General features: G+C 38.8%; 1 pseudogene; it reads right to left on the reverse strand.

Annotated features, from left to right (window-relative positions):
* Positions 1 to 22,261: 22,261 nt before the first annotated feature.
* LOC105465863 (selenide, water dikinase 1 pseudogene) lies at positions 22,262 to 23,824 on the reverse strand (annotated as a pseudogene).
* Between the last annotated feature and the right edge of the window lie 230 nt (positions 23,825 to 24,054).

Consider the following 24,054-nt stretch of genomic DNA (forward strand, 5'->3'; position numbering starts at 1 on the left):
TCTTTTGAGAAGTGTCTGTTCATATCCTTTGCCCACTTTTTGATGGGTTTGTTTTTTTCTTGTAAATTTGTTTGAGTTCTTTGTAGGTTCTGGAAATTAGCCCTTTGTCAGATGAGTAGATTGCAAATATTTTCCCATTCTGTAGGTTGCCTGTTCACTCTGATGGTAGTTTCTTTTGCTGGGCAGAAGCTCTTTAGTTTAATTAGATCCCATTTGTCAATTTTGGCTTTTGTTGCCGTTGCTTTTGGTGTTTTAGACATGAAGTCCTTGCCCATGCCTATGTCCTGAATGGTATTACCTAGGTTTTCTTCTAGGGATTTTATGGTTTCAGATGTAACATTTAAGTCTCTAATCCATCTTGAATTAATTTTTGTATAAGATGTAAGGAAAGGAATCCAGTTTCACCTTCCTTTATATGGCTAGCCAATTTTCCCAGCACCATTTATTAAATAGGGAATCCTTTCTCCATTTCTTGTTTTTGTCAGGTTTGTCAATGATCAGATAGTTGTAGACATGTGGTATTATTTCTGAGGGCTCTATTCTGTTCCATTGGTATATATCTCTGTTTTGGTACCAGTACCATGCTGTTTTGGTTACTGTAGCTTTGTAGTATAGTTTGAAGTCAGGTAGCATCATGCCTCCAGCTTTGTTCTTTTGGCTTAGGATTGTCTTGGCAATGTGGGGTCTTTTTTGGTTCCATATGAACTTTAAAGCAGTTTTTTCCAATTCTGTGAAGAAAGTCATTGATAGCTTAATGGGGATGGCATTGAATCTATAAATTACCTTGGGCAGTATGGCCATTTTCCCAATATTGATTCTTCCTATCTATGAGCATGGTATGTTCTTCCATTTGTTTGTGTCCTGTTTTATTTCATTGAACAGTGGTTTGTAGTTCTCCTTGAAGAGGTCCTTGACATCCCTTGTAAGTTGGATTCCTAGGTATTTTATTCTCTTTGAAGCAATTGTGAATCAGAGTTCACTCATGATTTGGCTCTCTATTTGTCTGTTATTGGTGTATAAGAATGCTTGTGATTTTTGCACATTGATTTTGTATCCTGAGACTTTGCTGAAGTTGCTTATCAGCTTAAGGAGATTTTGGACTGAGACATTGGGGTTTTCTAGATATACAATCATGTCATCTACAAAGAGGGACAATTTGACTTCCTCTTTTCCTAATTGAATACCCTTTATTTCTTCTCCTGCCTGATTACCCTAGCCAGAACTTCCAACACTATGTTGAATAGGAGTGGTGAGAGAGGGCATCCCTGTCTTGTGCCAGTTTTCAAAGGGAATGCTTCCAGTTTTTGTCCATTCAGTATGATATTGGCTGTGCATTTGTCATAAATAGCTCTTATTATTTTGAGATGAATACCGAATTTATTGAGAATTTTTAGCACGAAGTGCTGTTGAATTTTGTCGAAGGCCTTTTCTGCATGTATTGAGATAATCATGTGGTTTTTGTCTTTGGTTCTGTTTATATGCTGGATTATGTTTATTGATTTGCATTTTTTTTTTTTTTTTTTTTTGAGACGGAGTCTTGCTCTGTAGCCCGGGCTGGAGTGCAGTGGCCAGATCTCAGCTCACTGCAAGCTCCGCCTCCCGGGTTCAAGCCATTCTCCTGCCTCAGCCTCCCGAGTAGCTGGGACTATAGGCGCCCGCCACCTCGCCCGGCTAGTTTTTTGTATTTTTAGTAGAGACGGGGTTTCACCATGTTAGCCAGGATGGTCTCGATCTCCTGACCTCGTGATCTGCCCGTCTCGGCCTCCCAATGTGCTGGGATTACAGGCTTGAGCCACCGCCCCCGGCCGATTTGCATATGTTGAACCAGCCTTACATCCCAGGGATGAAGCCCACTTGATCATGGTGGATAAGCTTTTTGATGTGCTGCTGGATATAAGTATATATAAAAAATATACTTATATAAAACTAAAGAATTGGTTAAAACAAGATTTTATTTAAAAACAATGAGTTGCTCTTAATGCAAGAAGCTTTTAATTTTTAAATTCTATAATATTTCCATTTGAAATTATTCAGATTGATATCTCAGAAACTGTACCCTGCTGCTTCTCTCTTTTGGGAAGGCTTGGCATGGTAACTCTCTCCTTCAACTTTCAGGGTAATGTTTTATTTATTAATAATCTAAAATAAAGGAGAAGATTTTTGAAAACAACCAGATTAAAAATCTTTTGAATTTGTTTTTGTCTGCATGTCTGTTTTATCTGTATGTTTATATGTGTCATGTGGAATTAATTTTTACTATTAGACTATATGAAAGAGCTCTAATCATTCAACTTAAGGAAAAGTAAGAGCTTATGAGACTGATAGAAGCTAGCTCAGATGATTTTTAATTCACATGACTTTGGCAATGTTTGGTAATATTAATATGGTAAATTTAATATCCAAATTATCTCTAATAGTTTAAAATCTTAAAGTCATGTTAAGTAACCTCTGGTTTTTTTTCCACTGGGAATTTGGGTTACTAAAAGTTAAAATACTAGGAGCATAAAAAGTGTTTTGGGTGAAGTTTATAAAAAAACAAGGATGTGGTTTTTGCTAAAGAAAATGTAATACTTCTTCTTAGTTCAGAGACTATTTAAGATTCACTTGAAAATGAAGAAAAATTATACAAATAAAACTAAATGGTTAAAAATTAAAGTTAAGCCAGGGCAACAAAAGTTACCTCTGAGACCCGTGGTTACCAACAAGATAGTCACTGTTGGGCAAGGACAAAACCAAGTAACTATTAAAACCAGAGGGTATAATGTAAAGGAATTGTTCCATTTTGTAGACTGGTATCATTAGCTGCTTGAGAAACCTTTACTATAATAGATTGTAAAAGTAACCACTTTAAGGACAAAATCCTTAATTTTAAATGTTAAGAAACGAAAGCTTATTTGGGTTAATGCAGGACCCACTATTCAACAATCACTGATGACTATATGTGATCCAAATGAACAGAAGGTTTTTCCTGAAAGAACAGCCTAGTGGATCATATAAATGCCACTGTAAGGTCTGTTTGCCCTGAGAACGGGACTGTTCAACTCTTTCTATAAAATAACAAGTGAAACACCCAAGATGAAGCAATAAGATGCTTCATATGCAAGTTATGTGGGACTGGCTTTATGATGACTGGGATATTCTCCCATCAAGTATGCCTATTACCCAGGTCATGGTAAATTTGGAGGTTAAGGGGGCCCCTTTTACATGGGTACCTCTCCCACAGAATCATAAGACTGTTTGAGAAGCCTTATAAAATTTGCTGTCCCTCATGGGTCTTACAGATGCTTAAAGAACATTGGGGTAATTAACAGTGAAAAAAAAAATAGAGGGAAAAAAAGGAGTCAAAGGACTCATCCCAGAGGATGATAGAAATTTTATTTTATTGTTATTCACTATCTGCCCCAATTGAAACATTAAAAAAAAAAATCAGAAGGCAAAGGTTATCAAGAGAAAGCTGCCATTGCCTGGAGCAATGGTGTGATAAATTAAAATAAAAAAATGACAGAACAGCCTGTGTCCCTGGGCTCCTCCTCCTCCTGCTGGGAATCCAAACCCTTTTTCACCAGGAAAGGTAACATGATCTGGGGGTTGAAAAGAAAAGTTCCTGGGACCAGAACATTAAAAACACAGGTTAATAGAATTATGACATTTGAGATATTTAAACAGACTTTATGTAAGGTAGTGGTGACCCCTTTACCTAAAAGGTCTTATGAAAATGGGTATTGTATCTAACTGGGAGATATTTCCTCTGTTTAGTACTATAAAACTGAAGGCATGTCAATCTGCTCTTTGAGAAATATTAGTTGGACACACTAAATGGGAACTAGTAAGATTATTTGAACCCACAAAACATAGGGCAGAAGCTGGAATGCTAGTTGGGACAAATTCTCCACTTTATAGCCTTTTGTGGAATATTTATTGGGGTGTACGGCAAAAGACAGTGAGTTCTTCCCAAAAACAACTACTGGACTGGATAATTTCCACTTAAGGGACATTTACAGCCATGCTATGGAATGTTAACTGAAGCTACTCGTATGCTAATGGAAATAATGGTGTCCAAAAGAGTTCCACGATAAAATAAAAGTGGTTTACATAGGATCATGCTACCTGGGGATACAAGGAGATACTTCTGAGAAGGGAGCCTCTTTTCTCTCTTGGACTGATTCTAATTATGTGAGGAGCTGCTATATTTTGCAGTGACTGATAGACAGCTCTCATGAGCTCTTTGGCATATAAATGGCAATTTCAAGGTGAACAAACCTCTTGCCAGAAACCTGCTGCTCTGGTTAAAGAAGGGTCAAAATTTTGCTTCTTTTAAGTTATTTATATTAATAGTTTAGATCATTTGGGTGGAGTGTGTTATTGTAAGCAAATTAATATTTTTCTCTGAGTTCTCTAAAATTCAGATTGTGATTTTATGACAATACAGTTATTTGCATAAGTTTAGTAAGAGTCTTTTAGAACTGAACAATTGGAGACACTGGCTATTTTACCATGACTTTGACTGAAATAGCATATTTTTAGGTAAAGTTCCAGCAAAGCCAACTTAAAAGTAGCCTATTGAGGACTAAACTCTGATTATTTATCTTGCCCAAATTCCTGCCTAAGGGGTCTAGAGAGTCATGCCCTACAAACCATAAATTCTCATCAGATGGGTTTTATTTGACCCCGTGTATTGTGACTTATTTTCAATCTGACTCTGGCGTAACATTATGAGACAAGGAAAAAAAATTTAGCCTCAAAATATATTTTGTTGCCATACCTTGAAATTGCCCTGGAAAGTCTCTTGTGGGAAAAATCCACTTTCTATAGATAATTCCCTTCCCCCTTTGTTTTCCTTCCTTTTCAAATCCAGGAGATAATCAACTAAGAGCCAGGCACTCTTTTAGGTCCAATTTTACATTTTACGACCTGCTGTCTCTCTGAAGTCTGCTATCTGAGAGGTTCCTCTGCACAATAAAACTTGGTCTCCACAATCCTTTATCTTAACCTGAACATTCCATTCCATCATCCCAGGTCTTCAGATAAACTCAACCAATTGTCAACCAGAAAATGTTTAAATGTATCCATAGCCTGAAAGCACCCGCTTTGAGTTGTCCTGCCTTTCTGAACCAAACCAATGTATTTCTTAAATGTATTTGATTGATATCTCATGCCTCCCAAAATATATAAAACCAAGCTGTACCCCGACCACTTTTGGCACAAGTTCTCAGGCCCTCCTGAGGGCTGTGTCATGGGCCATGGTCACTCATATTTGGCTCAGAATAAATCCCTTCAAATATTTTACAGAATTTGACTCTTTTCATTGACAATAATCTGGCACCCAAACACATTGGGCCTCAGAGAAGACTCAGGATCCCAAAGGAGTTGCCCCAAACCAGAGCTAAGTTACCATCAGGGGCCCACTGAAGCCTCACTGAGTTCGAGTTTCTCCTCGAGTGGAGCTGGTAAGTCCTCCTGAGCCCCGGACCTCCCATTTTGGTTGATGGTCCTTGATTTATTCTGAGCTGGTTTTTTTCTCTCTCTTTTCTCCTAGGAAGTTGGTTAAAATCTCAATATTAGTTTCAGAGGTGCGTTCAAAAGGGTCTTTCTCCATTGCCTTTTCTCTCAAAATTAATCTCGATTGGCTTGTCTGTGCGCACTTCGCATGAGAAAGTAAACTATTATTTTTCATAAGAAAATGAGAGACTGAGTTCCTCAGCTCTAAAGAGAAAGGGCACTTTGCTCCTCCCAGCTGAAAGGTGCCCTTGGGTGACTGGGAGATTGATCCCCCGTGACGTATAGTGGCCCTATAGGAAACTCCCCAGCAAATAGTAATTTTTAAAAGCTCATCCAAGAAACTCATATAAGGGCTGATCACCTGGCGTTTTGAGCCCTCTCAGAGGTGATAGACCTCTGAAGAAAGAAACTGAGACACGTAAGAGGGTAGAAATGACTCAGTGGTGACACACTGTAGAGTCCTGCCCACAAGTAGCGCATATCGATAAACCACACAAAAACCTTAAACCACAGGTCAGTTCCTCTTTAAAAAAAAAAAAAAAAAAAAGAGTGAAAGAGGGGATGGGAAATTAACCCTCCAAAAAAGAAGAAAGTCAAGGAAAGCAGCACCCTATGGGCACCCCAGCTGGGTTTATGTTTAATGATTATGGTGCCTTTACTTGCAAGTATTTATGCAAATGTGCAGATCTTACTAAAGATGACCTAGGTTTAAGGTTTCCAAAATAGGAAACTTTTGATATCCCTAAACTGGTTTTTCTGCATGCTAGATAGGAAAATTAGGCTCCCAAATCAAAGAAAATGAATGGGAATCATACTTTAGCTGGCACCTAGAATCATCCAAAAGAGGGAACAATAAGCTTGCCTCTCTTCATGAAGTTGATAAAATAAATTTTTGAAACCGTCTCAGATTTAAAGAAATTAGTAGAAGCCACTTCTGAAATCAGTAAGACTCCAGAAACTCTCTCCCCTTCTGCTCCTCCTGACCCTTTGCTCTCTGAACTTCCTTATCCGGACAATTTCATTTTTCCTCCTCCTTCCCCTACTTCCTTACCTCGAGCCACAGGGGGACCAGAAATGGCTAGAGAAAATAATATAGTAGTTGCTCCTTTTAGAGTAAAACGCACAGGCAGAGGGGGTCCTAACATAATATATACCCCCTGGACCAAATCAGAGTTAAAGGCCCTAGTATATGGATTCCCCAATCCGACCAAAGGTCCCTTTGGGTTTGCTAAGGCCATTCAATTAATGCTTAAGACTTATGATCCAGAGTTCTCTGAACTATGTCAGCTGATTGAATCACTGGTCCCCCCAAAACAAAACTGAAGAATGGTTTAGAGTAGCAGATTGAAAACAGCCATTAGAAGATTTTGATGAACTAGATGCAACTGGAAGGGAGAAATCCAGAGAGCTTTGCAATCGCCTTTGTGAAACTATACCACAGATATTCCCCAAGGTTATAGATTGGGCAAAGGTGCAACAATGTAAAATATGCCCAAATGAAACCGTGTCTGACTTCTATATCAGGTTGGAAAAGGCATTCAAATGGTTCTCAGGAATGCCTCCTGAAAACTTTGAGCATGGTAGAAGTGACACCTTACTAAATTCTGGGTATATTTAAGGTTTACATAAGGAGTTAGCAACCCTAATAAAGAGGAATAATGTGGCTTGGGCTTCCTTGTCCACTAGCCACCTAGTCACCCTAGCTGACCAGGTGTCACAAACAATCATTAAAAAAGAAAAGGAAACAGTCTTTAAAATTATGAGTTTACAACTCGGTAACCAAGTTGGGAGTTTGCAAAGATCTCTTGGTCCCCAGAGATCTAAGCAACCCCAAGAGGAAGCAATTTGCCACTATTGCAAAAAGAAATGACATTTTTAAAAAGAATACAAAAAACCTAAATGGGTGCTCGCACAAAGAGGGCAAAGGGCCCCAGAGGAAGGCACCAGAGCAACTCAAAAATCAGAATAGGGATGCTTCGAGGGAATAGAGAGGGTTTTCCCCTACTTCTAATTAAATACTTTAGGAGAAGTAGAAATATCCATAAATGGGGAAAATACCAAAGCCCTTGTCATCACTGGTGCTACACTGTCAGTCCACAACTCTACCTTGATTAAAAATGCTCTTCCTCAGAGTAAAGTAAAATTCCAAATGGCAGGGGTTTGAAACTCTTCTACTATAACCTTTAAATCAAATCCCTTTCAATTTCGATTAGGAGAACTAGTGGGGCATCACGTTTTTCTTATAGTAGATAGTGCCTCCATACACCTGTTGGGACAGGATTTCCTAGAGACCCATAATGCTCACGTCTCATTTTCACAGAAGAGAGAAATGATTCTCACCTTTGGAGATATAGAAGACTTATAAAAGCCCACATGTATGCTTGTGAAAGTTAATCAAGATTCTGGACAAGAAGAATCTAAGGTACCAGACTCCTTATAGGCAAACTCTTCCAAAGATATTGGGATAATTAAGTCAGCACTTCCTATAAAGATAACCTTAAATAAGTCCAAACCCTTGCCAAATGTAAGGTAATATCCCCTTAGACCTGAAGCCTTACTAGGAATCAAACCAATCATTCAGGACTATTTAGACAGAGGACTCATAATACCCTGCACCAGCCCTTGCAATATACCAATCCTCCCAGTTAAAAAGTCAATGGGAAAGGCTGGAGATTTGTTCAAGAGCTAAGAGTTATAAATAAAATAATAATTCCTAGACACCCTGTTGCTCCTAACCCCCACATCTTACTGTCCAATATTTCTGTTACTGCCAGCCACTTCTGTGTTATTGATATATGTAGTACATTCTTTAGCATACCTGTAGAGCAAAATAGCCAGTATCGTTTAGCTTTAACTTGGGAAAATTGCCAATACACATGGACAGTCTTACCCAAGGGCTACTCTGAAAGTCCTACTTATTTTTCTCAAATACTTAAGTCATATTTAGATGACAATGAATTTCCAAATTAATCTACTCTAATTGGGTATGTGGATGATGTATTGTTGTGTTTATCCCCCCTACCAAAATGCAGAGAACATACTGTCCACCTATTACAACAGCTTCCTCTAAGGGACACAAAGTGTCAAAAGATAAATTACAATTTTGTCTCCCCCAAGTTAAATATTTGGGAAATATGATTTCCCCAAGAGGGCTATTAATAAACCCTGAGAGAATCTCTGCTGTTATGACCTTTCCCCTGCCCAAAATTAAAAAGCAATTGAGAGGATTCTTAGGGTTAATGGGCTATTGCAGGAGTTGGATTCCAAACTACTCCTTAATGGCCCAACCCCTACATAAAAAACTAAAACAGACCCAGCCAGACCCAATCCACTGGGAAGAGGGGGAGAAACAACACAAACATCTAAAACATGCTCTCACCCAAGCACCTGCGCTAGGCCACCCAATTATAGTCTTCCCTATTCCTACTTTGTAAATGAAATAAATGGAAATGCTCTAGGAGTATTAACTCAAAAACATGGTGACAATCACAGACCAATTGGTTATTTCAGTCAACGGTTAGATGCAGCTGCAGGGGGCACCCTCCTTGTATAAGGGCTATATCAGCTGTAGCCACCTTATGCAAAAACATCAAAGAATTTTTCCTAGGGTCCCCTCTGACCATCTATGTCCCCTACTCTGTGAAATCTCTTCTAAGCTCTCACCACATTCAACATTATTCTGTTGGCCGCCTCACCTCTTATGAAGTGCTCCTGCTGTCTGCTCCCAACATCACCTTGAAGTGCTGTAACACTCTTAACCCTGCTACCCTGCTCCTCCTTCTGGGTGAATAAGAGGAAAAGAAACATGACCACAATCTATCAACTAATATCTTAATCTTTCCTCCGGAAAATTTACAGGAAACTCCCATTAAGAATGCTGAATTAATTTGGCTCATGGATGGCTCTTATTTAAGTGACAACCAGGGACATTACCAGGCAGGATACGCCATCACTTCCATAACAGACATAATAGAAAGCACCCAACCCCAAGGAATCAAATCAGCCCAGATGGCTGAATTAATAGCATTAACTAGAGCTTGTAAATTAGCTGAAGGAAAAGTGGCAAATATATACACTGATGGCCAATATGCTTTCAGAGTAGCCCAGGATTTTAGCATGCTGTGGAAACAGAGAGGATTTCTTACCTCATCCAGACAGCCCATACAAAATGGGCACCAAGTCTCAAAGTTACTAGAAGCAATTCAGATGACAAAGCAACTTGCAATTATAAAAATTCCTGGGCACTCAAAGGATAACACCGAAAAAGCAAAAGAAAATAATCTAGCTGATGCTATTGCAAAGAGTGCCGCCCTAGGAAATACGGCCTGTCCTGTATGGGAATGTACATTTTGTCCTACAAATACCCTTACTAACATTATTTTACAATATCAACAAGCATCTACCCCTAAAGAGAAACAAACCTGGGAGCAAAAGGGAGGCATCTTTGCCCCAAGTAAGGAATTATGGCTAGGGCCTAACAAAAAACCCATAGTTCCCATAGGTACACAATGCCCTTTCCTTCAGTTTACTCATGAAATGACTCACTGGGCCCCAGAAAAAATTATATCATGGGGAAAACAATACTTTTGGAAACGATCTCCCACGGTATCCCAAAATGTATAATCTCAATTTGCTATGCACCCAAAACAACCCTGGCAAGTCCTTACATGGCTCCCAAGGTCATTTTCCTCTGCCAAAAGGATCTTTTGAAGTATGGCATTTGGATTTTATCAACATGCCGAGATCTCAAAATTTCAAGTATGTGCTGGTCTTAGTTTGTATGTTTTCTCATTGAGTAGAAGTATATCCTTGTTGGAGGTCTACCATCTTAATAATAGGGAAAATTTTGTTAGAATCATTCCAGTTTGGGAATTCCTTCTGAATTGCACAGTTATGGTGGGACTCATTTTACTGGACAAGTTGTTCAATCCATTTGCAAAATCTGGCCCATAATACAACATTTCCATTGTGCCTACCATCTCAAATCCTCCAGGTTGGTGGAATGGACAAATGGAACAATATAAACTCAATTAGCTGAGGGAAGGGGCCAAATAGGAACAGCTCTGGTCCACAGTTTCCAGCGAAACCAATTCAAAAGGAGGGTGATTTCTGAATTTCCAACTGAGGCACCCAGTTCATCTCATTGGGACTGATCAGGCAGTGGATCCAACCCATGGAGGGCGAGCAGAAGCAGGGTGGGGCATTGCTTCACACAGAAAGTCCAAGGAGCTGGGGACCTCCCTCTCCAAGCCAAGGGAAGCCATGAGGGACTGTGCTATCCTGCTGGGTTAGTATGCTTTTCCCACAGTTTTTGCAATCTGCAGATCAGGAGGTTCTCTCATGTGCCTACACCACTAGGGCCCTGAGTTTCCAGCATAAAACTGAGTGGCTGTTTGGGCAAACATGAGCTACCTGCAGGAGTATCTTTTCATACCCTAGTGGCACCTGGAACCACAGTGAGACAGAGCCGTTCACTCCCCTGGAAAGGGGGTTGAGGCCAGGGAGCCAAGTGAGCAAGACCTCAGTGGGACCCACTCCCATGGAACCCAGCAAGCTAAGAACCACTGGCTAGAAATTCTCACTGCCAGCATATCAGTCTGAAGTCAACCTGGGAAGATTGAGCTTGGTGGGGAGAGGGGAGTCTGCCATTACTGAGGCTTTAGTAGATGGTTTTCCCCTGACAGTGCTTAGGAGGCTGGGAGGGCTGGGCTGGGTGCCTCAAAGCAGCTGGGAGCAGACTGCTTCTTTAGATTCCTCCTCACTGGGAAAGTCATCTGTGAAGGAAAGGTAACAGCCCCAGTCAGGGGCTTACAGACAAAAGCACCTGGGCAAAGGGGCAGCTGTTGGTGCAGCTTCAGCAGATTTGATCGTTCCTGCCTGCTGGCTCTGAAGAGACCAGTTGATGCTGACAAGAGGGATTCTCCCGCCACAGTGTGCCAGCTCTGCTAATGGACAGGCTGTCTCCTCAAATGGGTCCCTGACACTCGTGCCTCCTGACTGGCAGAAATCTCCCAACAGGGGTCAACAGATACCTCATACAATAGAGCTCCAGCTGGCATCAGGCCAGTTCCCCTCTGGGACAAAGCTTCCAGAGGAAGGAGCAGGCAGCAATCTTTGCTATTCTGCAGCCTCCACTGGTGATACCCAGGCAAACAGGATCTGGAGTGGACCTCCAGCAAACTAGCAGACCTGCAGAAGAGGGGGCTGACTGCTAAAAGAAAAATCAACGAACGGAAAGCAACAACATCAACATCAATGTAAAGGACTCCCACATAAAAACCCGATCTGCACATCATTAGCCTCAAACATCAAAGGTAGATAAACCCACAAAGATGAAAACCCAGTGCAAAAATGCTGAAAATTCCAAAAACCAGAATGCCTCTTCTCCCCCAAATGATCACAGCACCTCTCCAGAAAGGACACAAAATTGGACGTAGAATGAGTTTGACAAATTGACAGAAGTAGACTTCAGAAGTAGGCTTCAGAATAACAAACTCCTCTAGCTAAGGGAGCGTGTTCTAACCCAATGCAAGGAAGCTAAAAACTTTGATAAAAGGTTACAGGAACTGCTAACTAGAATAGCCAGTTTAGAGAAGAACAGAAATAACCTGATGGAGTTAAAAAAAACAGCATGATAATTTTGTGAAGCATATACAAGTATCTATAGCCAAATCAATCAAGTGGAAGAAAGGATACCAGAAATTTAAGATCAACTTACTGAAATAAGGCATGAAGACAAGATTAGAGAAAAAAAGAATGAAAAGGAATGAACAAAGCCTCCAAAAAATATGGGACTATGTGAAAAGACCAAATCTACAATAGACTGGTGAACCTGAAAGTGACAGGGAGAATGGAACCACGTTGGAAAACACTCTTCAGGATATTATCCAAGAGAACTTCTCCAACAAGCCAACATTCAAATTCAGGAAATACAGAGAACACCACAAAGCTACTCTTTGAGAACAGCAAACCAAAGACATACAATCATCAGATTCACCAAGGATGAAATGAAGGAAAAAATGTTAAAGGCAGCCAGAGAGAGAGGTCTGGTTACCCACAGAGGGAAGCCCATCAGACTAACAGCGAATCTCTCGGCAGAAGCCCTACAAGCCAGAAGAGAGTGGGGGCCAGTATTCAACATTCTTAAAGAAAAGAATTTTCAACCCAGAATTTCATATCCAGCCAAACTAAGCTTCATAAGCGAAGGAGAAATAAAATTATTTTCAAACAAGCAAATGCTGAGGGATTTTGTCACCACGAGGCCTGCCTTACAAGAGCTCCTGAAGGAAGCACTAAATATCAAAAAGAGAAACTGGTATGAGCCACTGCAAAAACACACCAAAATATAAAGACCAATGACACTATTAAGAAACTGCATCAACTAATGTGCAAAATAATCAGTTAACATCATGATGACAGGATCAAATTCACACATAACAATATTAACCTTAAATGTAAACAGGCTAAGTGCCCAAATTACAAGACACAGACTGGCAACTTTGAAAGAGAGTCAAGATCCATCAGTGTGCTCTATTCAGGAGACTCATCTCACATGCAAAGATACACATGGGCTCAAAATAAAGGGATGGAGGAAGATTAACCAAGCAAATGGAAAGAAAAAAAAAAGCAGGGGATGCAATCCTGGTCTCTGATAAAACAGACTTTAAACCAACAAAGATAAAAAAGAAAAAGAAAAAGACAAGGAAGGGCAATGCATAATAGCAAAGAGATCAATGCAGCAAGAAGATATAACTACCCCAAATATATGTGCACCCATTACAAGAGCACCCAGATTCATAAAACAAGTTCTTAGAGACCTACAAAGAGACTTAGACTCCCACACAAAAATAGTGGGAGACTTGAACACCCCGCTGTCAATATTAGTCAGATCAATGAGAGAGAAAATCAACAAGGATACACAGGACTTGAACTCAGCTCTGGACCAAGCGGACTTAATAGACATCTACTGAACTCTCCACTCAAATCAACAGAATATGCATTCTTCTCAGCACCACATAGCATGTATTCTAAAATCGAACACATAATTGGAAATAAAACACTCCTCAGCAAATGCAAAAGAATGAAAATCATAACAACCAGTCTCTCGGACCACAGTGCAACCAAATTAAAACTCAGGATTAAGAAACTCACTCAAAACCACACAACTACATGGAAATTGAACAACCTGATTGACTCAGAATGACTACTGAGTAAATTTTTTTAAAAGGCAGAAATAATTTATTTGAAACCAATGAGAACAAAGACAAAATGTACCAGAATCTCTGGGACCCAGGTAAAACAGTGTTAAAAGGAAAATTTGTAGCACAAAATGCCCACAATAGAAAGCTGGAAAGATACAAAATCAACACCCTAATATCACAATTAAAAGAACTAGAGTAGAGAAGCAAGAGCAAATTCAAAAGCTAGCAGAAGACAAGGAATAACTAAGATCAGCGCAGAACTGAAGGAGATACAGATACAGAAAACCCTTCCAAAAAATCAATGTATCCAGGAGCTGTTTTTTTTCTTTTAAGATTAACAAAATAGATGGACCACTAGCTAGACTAATAAAGAAGAAAAGAGAAGAAGCAAATAGACACAATAAAAAAAGATAAAGGGGATACCGTCACTGATCCCATAGAAATACAAACTACCATCAGAGAATACTATAGATACCTCTATGCAAATAAACTAGAAAATCTAGAAGAAACGGATAAATTCCTGTACACATACACGCTCCCAAGACTAAACCAGGAATAAGTTGAATGCCTGAATAGACCAATAACAAGTTCTGAAATTGAGACAATAATTAATAGCCTACCAACAAAAAAGCATCCAGGACCAGACAGATTAACAGCCAAATTCTGCCAGAAGTACAAAGAGGAGCTGGTACCATTCCTTCTGAAACTATTCCAAACAATAGAAAAAGAGGGACTCCTCCCTAGTTCATTTTATGAGGCCAGCATCATCCTGATTCCAAAACCTGGCAGAGATACAACAAAAAAAGAACACTTCAGGCCAATATCCCTGAGGAACATCGATGCAAAAAACCTCAATAAATTACTGGCAAACCAAATCCAGCATCACATACAAAAGCTTATCCACCACAATCAAGTCAGCTTTATCCCTAGGATGCAAGGCGGGTTCAACATAAAAAAACAACAAATAAAAAAACATAATCCATCACATAAACAGAACCAATGACAAAACCCACATGATTACCTCAATAGGCACAGAAAAGGCCTTTGACAAAATTCAACACTCTTTCATGCTAAAAACTCAATAAACTAGGTATTGATGGAACATATCTCAAATAATAAGAGCTATTTATGAGAAACCCATAGCCAGTATCATATTGAATGGACAAAAGCTGGACGCATTCCCTTCGATAACCGGCACAAGACAAGTATGCCCTCCCTCACAACTCCTATTCAACATAATATTGAAAGTTCTGGGCCAGGGCAATCAGGCAAGAGGAAGAAATAAAGGGTATTCAAATAAGAGGAGGGGAAGTAAAATTGTCTCTGTTTGCAGATGAAGTGATTGTATGTTTAAGATACCCCATTGTCTCAGCCCAAAAACTCCTTAAGCTGATAAGCAACTTCAGCAAAGTCTCAGGATAAAAAATTAATGTGCAAAATTTAAAAAAAGAATAGAGAATCCAGAAATAAGCCACACATATACAGTAAACTCATTTTCAACAAATGTGCCAAGAACATATAAAGGGGAAAAGAGAGTCTCTTCCATAAATGGTGCTGGGAAAAATTACATATCCACATGCAGAAGAATGAAACTAGACCCTTATCTCTTGATATCTACAAAAATGAAATCAAATTGGATTAAAGACTTAAATCTGAGACCAGAAACTATGAAAGTACTAAGAGGAAACATTGGAGACACTCTCCGCGACGTTGGTCTAGGCAAAAATTTCTTGAGTAATATCTCAAAAACACAGGCAATCCATGCAAAAATAGGCAAATGGGATCACATCTAGCTTAAACGCTTTTTTTAAAACAGAAGAAACAATCAGCAAAATGAAGTGACAACCCAGAGAAAGGGGAAAAATGTGTGCAATCTACTCATCTAATAGGGGAATAGTAGCCAGAATATGTAAAAAGCTCAAACAACTCTGTAGAAAAAAATATAATAATCTGATTTAAAAATGGGTAAAAAATCTGAGTAGATATTCCTCAAAGGGAGACATACAAATGGAAAACAGGTGTATGAAAAAATGCTCAACATCATTAATCATCAGAGAAATGAAAATCAAAACTACAATGAGATATTTCACCAAAGATAAAATGGCTTTATCCAAAAGACAAGCAAAAATTAATGCTGGTGGGAATACAGAAAAAGAGGAACCTTCATACACTGTTGGAAGGAATGTAAATTAGTACAACTACTATAGAAAGCAGTGTGAAGTTTCCTCAACTAAAAACAGAACTACCATATGATCCCATAATCCCATTGCTCAATATATATCCAAAAAAATTAAAAAAAGAAAACAGTATATCAAAGAGATATCTGCACTCCCATGCTTATTGCAGCACCATTTACAATAGCCAATATTTGTAAGCAACCTAAATGTTCATCAATGGATGAACAAATAAAGCAAATGTGTTACATATACACAAGGAAATATTATTCAGCCATAAAAGAAAATAAAGTCCTGTCATTTTCAACAACATAGATGGAACTGTAGGAAATAAAGTCCTGTCATTTTCAACAACATAGATGGAACTGTAGGACATAATATTAAGTGAAATAAACCAGGTACAGAAAGACAAATTTTGCACATTCTCATTCGTATGTGGACTTTAAAAAATAAAACATTTGAACGCATAGTGATAGAAAGTAGAATGATGGTTACCATATGCTGGGAATTGTAGCAGGGAGAAGAAAAGCAGGCATGGATACTGGGTGCAAAAATATAGTTAGATAGAATGAACAAAAATCTAGTATTTGACAGCACAACAGAGTGACTATGATCAACAATAATTTATTGTATATTTAAAATAACTAAAAGAGTGAAACTGGGATGTTCCTAACACAAAAAGTAATAAATGCTTGAGGTGCTAGATACCCCAATTACCCGGATGTGATTATTACACATTGTATGCCTGCATCAAAACACCACATGTACCCAATCAATATATACACCTATTATGTACCCACGATAATTAAAAATTGAAATTGGAAAAATACATAAAAAGCATATTTAGACAAACAAAAATAGTAATGCAACATACTTCAGCTTATGAGATGGACCAAAAACAGTTCTCAAAGGAACATTTATAGCACTAAGTGTCCTTGTCAAAAAAGAAGAAATATCTCAAACAAACAGCCTAATGCTTTACCTCAGGAGACTAGAAGAAGAACTAACTAAGCTCACAGTTAATAGAAAGAAGGAAATAATAAAGATGAGAGCAAAAATATATGAAATAGAGACTAGAGAAACAAGAGAAAAATTTTGAATTGTTCACATAACCCAAAGCAATCTACCAATCTAGACAATTCTTATCAAAATTTCAATCATATTCTATACAGAATAAAAAAAAAAACTTCTGCTGGGCACAGTGGCTCACACTTGCAATCCCAGCACTTTGGGAGGCCAAGGCGGGCGGATCACGAGATCAGGAGTTCAAGACTAGCCTGACCAACATAGTGAAACCCTGCCTCTACTAAAAATACAAAAAATTAGCCAGACATGGTGGCGCATGCCTGTAATCCCAGCTACTTGGGAGGCTGAGACAGGAGAATCACTTGAACCTGGGAGGTAGAGGTTGCAATGAGCCGAGATCATGCCATTGCACCCTAGCCTGGGCAACAAGAGCGAGACCCCATCTCAAAAAAAAAAAAAAAAAAAAAAAAAAGCCTATAAAATTTGTATGTAACCACAAATGACCCTGAATAGTCAAAACAAAAATAGAGGCATCAGACTTTCTCACTTCTAAATATATGTCAAAGCTAAGCTAAATTGATCAAAACAGCATGGTACTGGCATAAAAACAGACACATTGACCAATGGAATAGGATAAAAAGCCCAGCAATAAAACCACACATTTACAATGACCTGATTTTCAATAGAGGTGCCAATAACACACATTGAGGAAAAGATAGTCCCTTCAATAAATGGTGCTGGAAAAACTGGATATCACATGCCGATAAATGAAATTAGAGCCTTATCTTATGCCATAAACAAAAATCAATTCAAATGGATTAAATACTTAAATGTAAGATCAAAACTGTAAAACTACTAGGAAAATAACAGAGAAAAAGCTTCATGACATTGGTCTGGACAATAATTTCTTGTATATGACTTCAAAAGTGCAGGCAACAAAAGCAAAATAGACCAATGGAATTGCATCCAACTAAAAAGTTATTGCATAGCAAAGAAATAACTAACACAGCGAGAGATAACCTACAGATTGGCAGATAATATTTGCAAATCATAAAGCAGATAAGGAGCTAATATCCAAAATATATAAGGAATTCAAACTACTCAATAACAAGAAAACAAGTAACCACCTTTTTAAAAACGGGCAAAGGACGTAAATAGACATTTCTCCAAAGAAGACATACAAATTTCTAACAGACGTGAGACTAAATGCTCAATATCACTAATAATTAGAAAATTGCAAAGAAAAACCCCAATGAGATATCACCTCATCACCTCACAACTATTTAGAATGGATATTATGAAACAGATGAAATTTAAGTTTTGATGAGAATATAGAGAAAAGCGAACACTTGTGCACTGTTGGTGGAAAGGTAAATTTACTAATTTCCCAGCCATTATGGGAAACATAAAGTTTCCTCAATAATCTGAAAACAGAATTATGATATCATCCAGTAATCTCATAAGAAGGTGTATATCCAAAGGAATTAAAATCAGTACGTCAAAGAGATGTTTGCCTTACTATGTTTATTGCATTATGTACAATAGCCAATATGTAGAAACAACTGGAGTTCTCATTAATTGATGATGAATTTTTAAATGTGGTAATATATACACAATGGATTACTATTTGACCTTTAGAAAGAAGAAAATTCTGTCATTTGTGACAAAAATGGATGAATTTGAGACATTTTGCTATGTGAAATACTCCAGGCACAGAAAAATGAATACTGTATTATCTCAATTATATGTAAAATCTAAAAATTCTAACTCATAAAGTAGAGAATAAAATGGTGGTTACCAGAGGTGTCATGGTCAATAACTGCCTGAGGCCAATATGTAGGTTGTAATAGAATTTACCAAGACAGTAATGAGTTTAGAAAGGCAGATTTATTAGAGGAAAGAAGATGAAAGCAACAAGCAAGACAGCAGAAAGAAGGCTGTCTGCAAACAGCAGAAGCTGAAAGGGAATTTTATAAGGTTGTGCTGCTTGAGTTGAATGCTTGCAGACAAAATTCTTGGGTGCAGGTGGACTGTGAGCTGACTGCTTGTAACAGAATGATTGGGTGCTAGTGAGCTATTTGTGGTTGATCCCATTTCTCAGAACATTTGCTCCTCTCTACCCCTTTTCTGTTTCTGCCAGCTGAGCCCATTTTTTCAATTTTCTTTTAACTCATTAGGGCTCCTCAAGAGGCTGAGGGGAGTGGAGAGTAGATGGGGAGTACCGAGATGTTGGTCAAAGGTTACAAAGTTTCAGGGAAAGTTTCAGGGAGACAGGATAAATAAGTTCTGGTAATCTATTGTATAGTGACAATGGTTAATAATAATTTATATTTCAAAATTTCTAAAATAGTGGATTTTGAAAGCTCTCAAAATAAATATGTGAGGTGATAGATATGTTAATAAGTCTGATTTGATTATTTAACAATGTATACATGTATCAAAATATCACACTGTACACCATAAATATATGCAATAATTATTTGTCAAATAAAAGTAAAGTAAAAAAATTTTAATGAAATGAAACTGGACAAAAACATTTCATGAATCAAAAACTACAAATCAGTATGTCTTATGAATACAGACACAAAGTTCATTCACAAACCACTAGCAAACCAACTCTCATAACATAAACTATGACTATGACCAAGTTTGATTTAACTTACGAATTCAAGCTTGCTTAAAATCCAAAATCAATTAATACACCATCTTAATATAGTAATGTTTTAAAACTACATGAGTGTTTTAAAAGACACAGTAGGCTGGGCGTGGTGGCTCATGTCTGTAATCCCAGCACTTTGGGAGGCCAAGGCGGGTGGATCAGCTGAGGACAGGAGTTCGAGACAAGCCTGGCCAACATGGCGAAACCCCGTCTCTACTAAAAATACAAAAATTAGCCAGACATAGTGGTAGGCGCCTGTAACGCAGCTACTCGGGTGGCTGAGGCAGGAGAAATGCTTGAACCCAGGAGGCGGAGGCTGCAGTAAGCCAAGATCATGCCACTGCACTCCAGCCTGTGGGATAGAACGAGACTCTGCCTCCAAAAAAAAAAAAAAAAAAAAAGACAACAACAAAACACAGTGAAAGTATTTCCAAACTCCAACATTCTTTCATGATAAAAACATTAAGAAAATAGGAATAGCTGGGACCTTCCTCAACCTGGAAGGGGCATCTATGAAAAACCCACAGCTAACATTATACTCAATAAAGAAGGAATGAAAGCTTTTTCCACCTAAGATTAGGGAAAAGACAAGGATGTCTACTATTGCCACTTCCATTCAACATTTTTCTGGAATGTTCCAGCCAGGACAACTAGGAATACGGATTAGTAAGGAAGATATACAACTATTTCTGTTAGTGGGTGACAAGTGTTATTTTATGTTTATCTTACTCAGAGGGTTCCAAAACACTTTATTTTACAGGTTTGTAACTTTTGAGGACCAACATCTGTATTAATTCCTTTAAAATGTCCAATTATTTTTAGTTCTATAGCAGACTCTTCTGTATTGCACACCATACTTACGACTGGAGGTCCAGTTACACATGCATAAATGCTGCCTGCTGGTTTCTGGAGGTGGACGTGTCAAAGTTAAAGCCTCCTCCAGGGAGCTTCATCTTTCCAGGGGTGGCTTCCTTTGGCAAGAAGTCGATTGGTTTACATGTGCGGCTTTGGTGCCTGTGAGCAGAAAGCATAAGAAACTTGCACGATGTGCTGCTTATTGTTGTTGTTTTCGTTTTATTTTTTTGACGATGCGAACTTGAGGATCCAGTGCCCTTGTCCTTAATGACAGGAATGTCTCCTCTTTGTTTAATAGGTTAAAATATAAGAAAGCCTCTGCTTTAAGTAACACAGATAACACGTTTTTTTTTTTTTTTTTTGAGACGGAGTCTTGCTCTGTAGCCCGGGCTGGAGTGCAGTGGCCGGATCTCAGCTCACTGCAAGCTCCGCCTCCCGGGTTTAGGCCATTCTCCTGCCTCAGCCTCCGGAGTAGCTGGGACTACAGGCGCCCGCCACCTCGCCCGGCTAGTTTTTTGTATTTTTAGTAGAGACGGGGTTTCACGGTGTTAGCCAGGATGGTCTCCATCTCCTGACCTCGTGATCCGCCCGTCTCAGCCTCCCAAAGTGCTGGGATTACAGGCTTGAGCCACCGCGCCCGGCCAGATAACACGTTTTTAGATTGCCTATTTATTCTAGAACTACAAAACTTAATTCAAGATAATACAGGTCCTATGAAAGACTTAAAATTTTATAAGACTAAAATCGAGATTTTCCAGATAAATTGTACTTTAGGCAAAACCCTCCCAATGCTTCTAAAATAATACTAAAAGGGGCATCTGATTATACAAGAACAATTTAAAAATTAAATATTTATTTGAATAACAAGTTTAAGTTCAAGCTGCAATGTTTGCAATGCAGATATTTAACACAGATCATGAAAAGCATGCATAAAAAAGTGCTGGTGCAAAGGACAAAATAATGCTAAGAATTAGGCTAAATAGTTGCTGATTTTAAGCAAATAAAAGGCTGAAATCACTCTACAAAATATAAAATGTATTAAACACTACCATCCACAGAACAGTCTTTATTATTGATTATATTTAAAATTATTTGCATAGCTAATTATATATTGAATGTAAATGAGTATTATATATGAACCTCCTTTCAGAAGGCAATTCCTTGTTGCAGTATAGAACACCTAATTACATGGCAAAAAGTATCAATTTTTTGCTATCAATAAAGAAGAGTTAATGGTATTACTGTAAATATCAGGAAGGCTACAAAAAAGAAGTAAGATTTATTTTTCTTCTTCTAAGTGTTTTCCATGCAGTGAAGCACTTCTCATGTTGAACTGGATGCACTATTGGAGAATGTCCTAGGTCTGAGATGCTCTGGAGTACAAGACCAGGCTTTTAAAATCAAAGACTGGAAGGAATCATGCAACCCTCTTACCACTGGGATACCATCCTGTACCACTTACCAATGCTGTCTCTCCAGAAAACCATTCAAAACACTTAAAAAAAAAATCAGACTTATATGATAAATATACATAAAATGAAAAGACACCAACTGCTATTTAACTACTATTGGTAATGTCTGTGCTATGTAAAAGCACCTTTAAAAAGTGCCTATGTGGCGAGAGATACATATCTAAAGATTCAAAACAAATCAGCAGTATCAGATAATAATAATTCTCAACTCGGAAGCTGCCTCAAGATTAGGTACATCTTCAGTTAATGTAACAGGAAAAAAGACAATGTATTTTATTTTATTAATTGTATCCACTTACAAATCGACCTAAGGTCACCCGATGTGTAGACACAATGAGATTTTGTTGTTTATAGTCTTTAATTCAAGTGATGATAAGGGAAACAGATCTATTCAAAAACAAAACCAAATAGCTATTTCTGTCTAGGTTAAGAGGTGGCCCCCAGGCGTGGGATTCACATTTTGAATGGTCACTTGATCCAGGGTTTGTCTATGATTCTGGCTGTGTGGTTGCCCTTCTCTTCAATCCCAATAATTTCATGCTTGGTGGCCTTCACCACAGTTGGGGGACTTCATCTCTGCATGGAATCGACCTGCTTGCGCATGTGGTAAACAGATCAGAAGGCCTCCTGATGTCTCCTGGCAGGTCCTGTACATGAGGCAGAACATGTTTCTGCAGGCTTTGCTCACCGCAGGCATCTTGACCAGCACTGGGACATTGTGAATCACAAACGACACCTTGTTCCTCTGCTACTTGGCCAGGCTCTGCTCCAGACCCCAAATCCCAAAGCCCATGATGTTGGTGGCCGCGTGGGAATTGAACGTGTGCATGAGTCCTGCAGTTGTCTTGTTGAGCCTCCTTATGTTCATCATCACCTCCTGGTAGACCAATTCTACATGTTCTTGGGTGACCACTAATTTAATTTTATTCTGTTTTCCAGTAATATCCAGCCACTGGTGTACAACCACTGCCACATGTGTCCCCAGGGGTTTTGTCAACACTGGCACATCCCCTGGCACTGCATTGTCTGGCATGATAAATTCACTGGGCTGGCAGACATTGGCAGCAACTTCTCCCAGAACAATCCAGGGGTTTAATACTGTTTGGCCAGCCCTTATAGACGTTCCTGCTTCCTCAGCTGCATCTTTAAAACCCATCAGTTTACCCCTTTCCCTATCAGTCATTTTATTACTGACTCCAAGGAGCATCAGCACATTGTCACATTCTGTGACCCCCATTGTGTATAGGTCAATGAGGACATTGGCACATGCCATCCTGCCCATCATGTAAGGGTCGTCTATGATCGGTAAATGTAATCCGTGGTTTGAACCAAGGAAAGCCCATCGTGCCTCAAAGGAATGACACAAGTATCCATTCCAATGGCAAGCTTTGACATTAACGGCTACCAGAAACTGCTCATCTTCTTGGAAGTGGTTCTCCTATAAAGATTCCAGCAATTTTTGCAGGACATTTTGGGGCACTTTGCAGCCTGTGCCCTTCAGTTCAGTGAATCTGGTTAGCTGAAAGCTCTTGTCAATTAGCAACTTTCTGGATTAAAGGAATCCCATGTAGACATGGTTCTTGGGTTCACTCTCCTCACAGCTCAGTCCCTTCCTTCCCTCACTGAGTTGGCTGGGTTGTTTAGGGATTCATTCAAGGAGCATTGGCATCAGTTACACGATGCAAAAAAAATATTGATTTCAAAAATTGCGACTTGCATTGGCAGCAGCCTTTGGCACCTGGGCCACCTCATTTTTCCCCTGGCCCCACTGCAAGGGATAGAATGTTTCCACCACCTGCCAGGCTGGACCACAAGGCATTCTGCGGGGAGCTGCACCTTCTCCCCAACATGTCTTATAAGTATATTATCTCCCTAGGAATCCACTGAAAAAACTATGAGAAGTAATACATGTGTTCAGAAAAGCTACAGGAAATAAGGTAAATATTAAAACTCAGTTAATTGTATTTCCATATGCTAGCAATGAACAGTTCAAAAATGAAATTAAGAAAAATCAATTTACAATAGTATCACAGTAATAACATATGTAGGAATAAATATAATAAAATAAGTGTAAGACTTATGCATGGAAAACTACAAAACATTATTAAAAGACATTAATGACCTGTCAAAATCCATAGCATATATAACATTGGCTCATCAATTGTAAC

The sequence above is a fragment of the Macaca nemestrina genome, chromosome X (assembly GCF_043159975.1).
Source record: "Macaca nemestrina isolate mMacNem1 chromosome X, mMacNem.hap1, whole genome shotgun sequence".
NCBI classification, from domain to species: Eukaryota; Metazoa; Chordata; class Mammalia; order Primates; family Cercopithecidae; genus Macaca; species Macaca nemestrina.